General features: G+C 35.2%; 1 protein-coding gene across 4 annotated transcripts in view; it reads right to left on the bottom strand.

Moving 5' to 3' along the window:
• The window catches only part of ITGBL1 (integrin, beta-like 1 (with EGF-like repeat domains)), a 280,376-nt gene that overhangs the window by 118,633 nt on the left and 152,754 nt on the right, over nucleotides 1-8,989 (bottom strand). The window lies entirely within an intron of this gene.

The following is an 8,989-nucleotide window of genomic DNA, read 5'->3' as shown; positions in this document are numbered from 1 at the left end:
GAGGCTGACATTGCAGTAAGCTGAGATCACACCACTGCATTCCAGCCCGGGTGACAGAGTGAGACTACGTCTCAAAAAAAAAAAAAAAAAAAAAAGAAAAGAAAAGAAAAGAAAAAAAGGAAAAAAAAAAAGAAAGAAAAAACAGAAGTATTTGGCGGATTTGGCAATTAATTCGCATGGAGGGGAGTCACAGGGAAGGGCAATCAATATACTTTTGAAACAGGATTTTTTTTTTTTTTGCTCTTTAGACTCTATTTTTTAATACATAAATGTTCCTTTCTCAGTAATTAATGCAATAAGTGAAATTAAAATCAGTATGGATGTAAAAAAATGGACATTAACAGCCAAGTAGACATACTTAACATTTATAGAGCATGTTACAAACAATATCAGAGAGAGTACATATTCTTTTAAGACTTAGGTTTTTTTTAGAGCAGTTTTAGGTACACAGCAAAACTGAGAGATATGCAGAGATGTTCCATATACCTCCTTCTCCCTCACGTGCATAGCCTTCTCCATTACCAACAATCCCCACCAGAGAAGTACGCTTGTTATAACTGATGAGCATACATTGACACATCACCATTACCCAAAGTCAATAGTTTACATTAGGGTCCACTCTTAGTGTACACTGTATGAGTGTAAGTAAACAAATAGTGACATGTATTCACCATTGTAGTATCATACGGAGTAATTTCAGTGCCCTGAAAACCCTCTGTGATCTTCCTAGTCATCTGTCCCTCTCCCACGCCTTTCCCCAATCTCTGGCAACCTGATCTTTTTACTGTCCTCTATAATTTTGCCTTTTCCTCAATGTTATATAGTTGGAGTTATACAGTATATGTAGTCCTTTCAGTTTTTTTTTTTCAGTTGGTCATATGCATCTAAAATTCCTCTATGTATAAACACACTGTGGTACATCCAAAGAATGGAATATTATTCAGAATAGGATTTTTTTAAATAAACGATTTAATGTATTGCTATTTATTAAGGTCTCACAACCACAGTCAAATTGGGGGTCACAAACTGACAAAAAGCAAGAAATCTAGAATTCAGAAGAGGTCGCTCTTTTTTCTCCCAGATTTACTGAGGTATAAATGACCAAAAAAATTGTAGATACTTAAAGTATGTAATATGAATGCATTGTGAAATGATTACCACAACCAAGATAATAAACATGTCCATCACCTCACACAGTTACCTTTGTGTGTGTCTATGTACAGTGAGAATGTCTAAGATCTACTCTCCTCATATTGCAAGTAGACAGTATTACCAACTCTAGTAACCATGCTGTACATTAGATCTCCAGCATGTATTCATCTTATAACTTTGAAAGTTTGTATGCAAAGTCTCCCCATTTCTCCTACCCCTCAGCCCTGGGCAACCACCCTTCTACTCTGTTTCTAAGAGTTCGACATTTTTAGATTCCACATATGCGTGAGATCGTGAAGTGTTTTTTTGTCTACGTCTGGTTATTTTACTTAACAGAATGTCCTCCAGGTTCATCCACGTTGTGCCAAATGAAAGGATTTCCTTCTTGAGGGACGAATACTATTTCATTGGGTATATGTGTGTGTGTATATATATAGATATACAGAATGATGTAAATATATGCATATTATGCATATGCATATCAAATCACGTTACATATATATCTATATATAGATATCTCACGTTTTCTTTACCCACTCATCTTATAACAGACACTTGCGTTGTTTTCATATCTTGGTTATTAGGAATAATGCTCCAGTGACCATGGAGTGCAGACAGCTCTTCAAGACAATGATTTCATTTCCTTTGTACGTATATCCAGAAATTCCTAGATTGTATAATTCTCTTTTTGATTTTTTAAGGAAACTTCATAATATCGTCCATAATGGCTGTATCAATTTACATCCTCACCAACAACATGGAAGTTTTCCTTTTCTCCACATCCCTGCCAACATTTATCTTTTGACTATTTGATAACAGCCATCCTAACAGCCATCATATATCATTGTGGTTTTGATTTGCATTTCCCTCATTAGTGATGTTAAGCACTTTTTCATATACCCACTGGCCATTTGCATATCTTCTTTGGAAAAATGTCTATGCTGGTCATTTGCCCATTTTTTAAAATCTGGTTATTTGACGTTTTTGCTATTGAGTTGTATGAGTAAGACACAGTTTCAACGTTTGTCCTCTCCAAATCTCACGTGGAAATGTATTCCCCAATACTGGAGATGGGGCCTGGTGGGAGGTGTTTGGACTATGGGAGCAGATCCCTCATGAATGGCTAAATGTTGTCCTTTTGGTGATGAGGGAGTTCTTGCTCTGGTAATTAACATGAGATCTGGTTGTTTAAAAGAGCGTCCCACCTTCTCTCAACCTCTTTTGTTCGCTCTGTCTTCCTCTCTCTCGCCATGTGATGCACTAGCTCTGCCTCCACTTTCAGCCATGATTAGAAGCTTCCTGAGACCTCACCAGGAACAAAAGCTGGTGCCATGCTTCCTGTACAGGCTGCAGAAATGTGAGCCAAACTAGACCTGTTTTTGGTTTTGGGTTTTGGTTACTGATTTATTTTTTTGAGACAGAGTCTCACTCTATTGCCCAGGCTAGAGTGCAGTGGCATGACCTTGGCTCACTGCAACCTCCATCTCCCAGGTTCAAGTGATTCTCATGTCTCACCCTTCCCAGTAGCTGGGACTATAGGTGTGTGTCAACATGCCTGGCTAGTTTTTGTACTCTTAGTAGAGATGGGGTTTTACCATGTAGGCCAAACTTGTCTATAACTCCTTTCCTCAACTGATTTGCCCACCTTGGCCTCCCAAAGTGCTGGGATTACATGCATGAGCCACCATGTGCCTGGCCCAAAATAAATTTATTTTCTTTATAAATTACCCAGCCTCAGGTATTTCTTTGTAGCAATGCAAAAATGGACTAGAAGTCATATATTTTGAATATTAACCCCTTATTGGATATATGGTTTGCAAATATTTTCTCTCATTCCAGAAGTTGCCTTTTCATTTTTGTTGTTTCCTTTGCTGCTGTAGAAATCTTTTAGTTCAATGCAGTCCCACTCATTTCTTTTTGCTTTTGTCATCTGTGTTCTGGTGCTACATCCAAAAAAATCATTGCCAAGACCAGCGGCATGGAGCTTTTCTCCTATGTTTCTTCGAGTAGTTTTAAAATTTCAGGTTTTACATATAGGTCGTTAATCCATTTTGAGTTGATTTTTATACACAGTATAAGACTAATTTCTTTCTTCTGCATGTGGACATCCGGTTGTCCCAACACCATTTATCAAATAAACTGTCTTTTCCCTATTCTGTGTTCTTGTCATCTTTGTCTAAATTCAATTGGCTATAAATGTATGGGTTTATTTCTATGCTGTCTATTCTGTTGCATTGGTCTATGTATCTGTTCCTATGTTAGTACCATACTGTTTTAATTACTATAGTTTTGTAATATAATTTGAAATCAAGAGCTATGGTGCCTTCAGCTTTGTTCTTGCTGAAGATTGCTTTAGTCATTTGGGGTATATTGTGGTTCCATGTGAATTTTAAGTTTTTTTGTTATTACTATGAAAAATGCCACGAGAGTTTAAAAATTATTATATGTACATATTTATGGGGTAGAATTACATGTTTTGATACATATATAGGTTGTATTATGATCAAATTAGGGTATTTCACATGACCATCACCTTATGCATCTATCATTTGTGGAAGGGCATTCAAAAGCTTCCCTAATTATTTTCTAATTTTAATATGCCATGTCTTACTGTTAACTGTCCTCACCCTACTGTGTAATAGAAGTTGAACTTATTCCCGCTATCTGATTGTAACTTGGACCACAGACCAACCTTTCCCCATCCTCCCATCCTCCTCCTCCCGTCTCTGGTAACCACATTTTAAACTCTCTGCTTCTATGATCCCAATTTTATTTTTAGATTCCAATTTTTTAGTTTTTGAAATAAGCTCTTTCTGTGTCTTATTTCACCTAACATGACAACCTCCAGTTGCATTCATATTGTTGCAAATGACAGGACTTCTTTTTTTAATGGTAGAATTATCCATTCTGTATATATACCACACTTTTTTATCTATTCATCTGTTAATGGCCACTTGTGATTCCATATCTTGACTACTGTAAATAGCGCTGCAATAAATAAAGAAGTACAGATAAATCTTTGACATACTGATTTCGCTTCTTTCGGATATATATCTAGTAGTGAAATTATGGAATCATATGCATATTATAGTTCTATTTTTGATTTTTTGAGGAACCTCCATACAGTTTTCTATAGTGTTTGTACTAATTTACATTTTCACCAACAGTGTATCAGTGTTCTCTACCTCCTTGCCAACATTTGTTTTCTTTTGTCTTTTTTAATTATAATTCTATAATAAAACCAATTCCAACTGGAGTGAAGAGTATCTCACTGTGTTGTTGATTTGCATTTCCCTGGCAATTAGTGATCTTGGTCATATCTTCATATACCTGTTGGACATGTGACTGTCTTCTTTTGAGAAATATTTATTAATGTATTTTGCCTATTTTTACTTGGGATGTTTTCTTGCTGTTAAGTTCCCAATGTATTCGTGATATGAATCCTTTGTCAGATACATAGTTTGCAACTATTTTCTCCCATTATGTAGGTCTATTTGTCATTCTTTTCGTTGTTTCCTTTTTTGATCAAAAGCTTGTCAGTTTGATGTCATTCTATTTATTTTTGTTTTTGTTGCTTATGCTTTTGAGGGCTTAGTTTAAAAATTCTTGCCCACAGTAAAGTACTATCCTATGTTTTCTTCTAGTAATTTTGTAGCTTTGGGTTTTACATTTAAGACTTTAATGCATTTTCAGTTGATTTTTGTATATCATGAGAAGTAGTGGTTTAGTCTCATTCTTCTGCATATGGATATCCAATTTCTCCAGCACCATTTATCGAAAACATTATCTTTTCTCCAATGTGTATTCTTAGCACTTTTGTTGAAAATCGGTTGGGTGTCAGTCATTGGACTTTTCACAGAAATTGCAATGAATCTGTAGATCACCTTAGGTAGTGCGAACATTTTGACAATATTTATTTTTCTGATCCATGAACATGAGATATCTTTCCATTTATTTGTGTCTTCAATTTCTCTCATCAATGTTTCATATTTTTTGGTGCAATAATCTTTCATATCCTTGGTTAATTTTATTCCTAAGTATATTATTTTTGACACAACCGCAGATGAGATTGTTTTCTTAATTTCTATATTGGTTACTTCACTAAAGCAAAACGTTATCTTATAGTGTCTCCATACTTTATTTTCACACACTTTTAAGCAAATACTAAATGTTTAGCCTAGAGATCCTTAGAGTAAAACCAGTAACCTACATGGAGTTTACAATCCTTGAAGATTAGCCTAGTGTATACAAAAGAGGTCAGAAAAGACATTAAATTTTTTGACACATGAATATACAGTTTGCAAAGAATTGTGAGAAACAGTGGTATGGTTTAGCAAAAATCGACCTACATTATCAATAAAATAATGGGTTCAAATCCTGGTTCTGCTTCCTACAAAGTGGGGCTGGTCAAACAACCACCTCTGAGTTTCAGTTTCTTCATTTTAAAAAGGAAGAAAATATATTATCAATCCACATTTATTGGGAAGTATATTAAATAGTTTAAATGCTACATAAAAGGGAGCTACTATTACTTGTATTCATCAGATCCCACATTATAAGCAGGTAGAGGAAAGCACAGTTTCAATGAGCTTTCTGTAATTCCTAATAAACATGAAGCTACTCATCACTGCAGATGCAGAACAAAGTAGATTTCTATAATTGCTGCAAAAATGCATGAAGAATTTTAAAAGTGGAATTACACTCTTTAGAAGTACATATAAATGTTAATGGATGAAAATGCAGACTATCTTTAGCATCTGATATTAATGTATATCATCCAATATGAAAATTGGCCTCCAGTGAAGACTAGTCCCTTTTACTAATATTCCTTGAGGTTTGTGGTTCCATCTTCTGAATTTGAAGAAACTGGACAATACACATATGTGGAAGCTTTTCACCATTTATTTAACTAATTTTTATTTTTAAAAAATCATAAAATCATAAATCAAAGTGCAATGAGACATTAGGGATCACTGAATTTAAATCTCTTATTTAACCCCAAATTCAGTTCAATTCAGATGCTCATTTGCTGATCATCTGTATGTAACAGAGTCTATTTGACAAATTGTTGCCATAATTATCTACTCTAGACCTCAGTTGGAAGGAAAAGAAAATTGTTATTATTAATAAACATACATGACATACAAATATGATTATTTAGACCTTACATTATGGGAATTTTTGTAACAGTTTAAGCTTATTAACAATTATATTTCATATGTTGTTGGGTTCTATGGCTTTTGCCATTCATTCACCTCAGTTTAAGAAGTTCCCATTGTGTGTGGTGACTCAAGCCCATAATCCTAGCACTTTGGAAGGCCGAGGTGGGTGGATAACCTGAGGTCAGGTGTTCAATACCAGCCTGGCCAACATGGTGAAACCCCATCTCTACTAAAAATACAAAAATTAGCTGGGCGTGGTGGCACATGCCTGTAGTTCCAGCTACTTAGGAGGCTAGGCAGGAGAATCACTTGAACCCAGGAGGCGGAGGTTGTAGTGAGCTGAAACCGTGCCACAGTACTCCAGCCTGTATGACACAGGGAAACTCCATCTCAAAACAAAAATAAACAAACAAACAAAAAACAAGGAAGTTCCTATCTTTCTTTATTTTCAGCCCTCAGGTAAGGTTAAGGACAAACATTGCAAACAGATCTGCATTGGAAATGCATATATAAATAATGATTTTAACACATATATCTTTAATATTTAAAGTGCAGTCAATTCTGTTGTTTCATAGGAGCCAATGGCTTTGAAATTCTTGGGGACAAGTGGTTTTATTTCAGAGACAGTTATATCTGTTGTGAGGAAACTGGGCAAAGTACAGAACATGCTGACATTTGTGAGAGACTTGTTGACACTGGAACAATAACATCGCTTGTTGACACTTTAACAATAACACTGAAAACCAGATTGAAGAGGGAGAAAAAGTTTCTCTACTCTTGAAAGTTTAATGGCTGTGAAGGTTAGAACAATACATCTAGCAGATGCAGACCCCGGGAAATCCCTAACTACCCAACAGAATGTCCCTGCCACTACAGCCCACCTGAATTCACAGGCAGTGATTCCCCCACAGGAGGATTCCCTCCGTGGAGAGGGAGAATAAAGTAGAAACCCTGGGGGCAAAGGCAGGTACAGAGGGAGACCCATGACTGAAGGGAGAACGTTCTTAAGTTGCATAGTTGGAATCCATGTTCAAAAGCAACCATTATTCTCTATCTGAAGTCCATTCACATGTTGACATCAATTAAAAAAAGAGGGCAGAATAAAACTAATCCTAAAGACAGAAGTTATTCAAAAGAGATTTTTAAAGTTAGAATCCCATCCAATTAGTAACAAAAGTCAGATTAGTTGTGGAAGCCTTAATACATTTTTCTAAGTTCAGATGCTCTAGACCTGCAGGAAGAAATCATTGTCAGTCTTTTACCTTTATTCTCTCATATGCACGTTCTGTTTTCTTATCATTTTATTTTTCTTGGTCAGTTTTTAATTCTCTAAACCTTTTTCCCCTTACATAATTCTATTATTGCAGACTTATTTTTATATCCCATTGCTATTTCTGATGCTCTTCTACAAATATGAGGGGGAAATAGAGCCTATAAGCTCTCACACCTCTTTTCCTGTGTACTTAATGCAGCATCATGAACATTCTCCAGGATCATGCTTCTAACTGCATGCTTCACCTCCAGGCACTGCCAACTATAGCAAAGCTTGGAAGAATATATATGTATCCTTACTTTGACATGTGTGTGATGACTCCTTAATAGACTTCTCAATAACACACCTGCAGCCAATTGCTTGCACACTGGGATGAATTTAAGAGATTGTGTCATTGCTGCGATTGGCTGAAGGATAAAAGACCTTAGCCCTAAACAGGAAAATATCAAAGTGGGAGAATATTGTTTAGTTCAAGATGGCCAATGTTCCTCCTCAAATCATCCCCTGATATGTCTTCTATGCTATACCACCAGGATTTGATATCAATTGAACAAGTTCAAGCTGAGGAAAGAAGAGGCATTTAAATATGAGTGACATACGTAAGCCATCCATAAAGAATGAAGCTCCTGAAAGTCAGTGAATGTATGGTAACCAGTTTAAGTGACAAAACAGTGGCACAGAAAGTGTTTGATGGTTTTATTGTTTGGGGAGAGTAGAACTGGTTTTATTGTTTGGGTAAAGTAGAATTTTCTAAATAAGATATCTCACTGTATTTCATAGAAAAAGCAAGCCTAAAAGTGCATGGATAAAGTTTCTATAATTCTAGCCTACTATAATAAAAAATAGTATTGATAATAGTATTGCCTAATTTAAATGTTTATTACAGATTAATCGACAGAAGTTAAAACATAAACATAACTTTTGCTTTTTCAGTAATAAAAATTATATCCTACATATTTCAAGAAGTTAGTCATGTGCTTTCAAAATATATTTTAGAATATTAGAGATATCACTTTAAGTGAAACTGTATATGTCCTATAACATCCTTCATGATATTTAATTGGTAGAGTTTAAAAATCACTTAGAAATGTCAGGTATTGGTACCAGATTCTCAGGCAGGTATTGGGCTTTTCACATAAGACAGAAAATTATAAAACAAAATTGCAACTTTTCTTGTGAAGTTACCAGTTTCTCAATTCCAATTTTAAAAGTTATGCCAAAGAAGGAATCATTTGGTAAAGTCAAGAAGATGAAAATGTTGGGTTTTGCTATATAGAAGAGTTTAAAGATAATGACATCTATTTAGCATGAAAACCCTTTCGACTGCCAGAACTTACATCAGGGTTTTTTTTTGGTTTTTTTTTTTTTTTTTTTTTTTTAATAGACAAATCGTGAAAAGGTC

Source organism: Mandrillus leucophaeus, unplaced genomic scaffold (assembly GCF_000951045.1).
Source record: "Mandrillus leucophaeus isolate KB7577 unplaced genomic scaffold, Mleu.le_1.0 Scaffold175, whole genome shotgun sequence".
NCBI classification, from domain to species: domain Eukaryota; kingdom Metazoa; phylum Chordata; class Mammalia; order Primates; family Cercopithecidae; genus Mandrillus; species Mandrillus leucophaeus.
The sequence above is the reverse complement of the archived record's forward strand: the minus strand, read 5'-3'. Positions and strand labels throughout refer to the sequence as shown.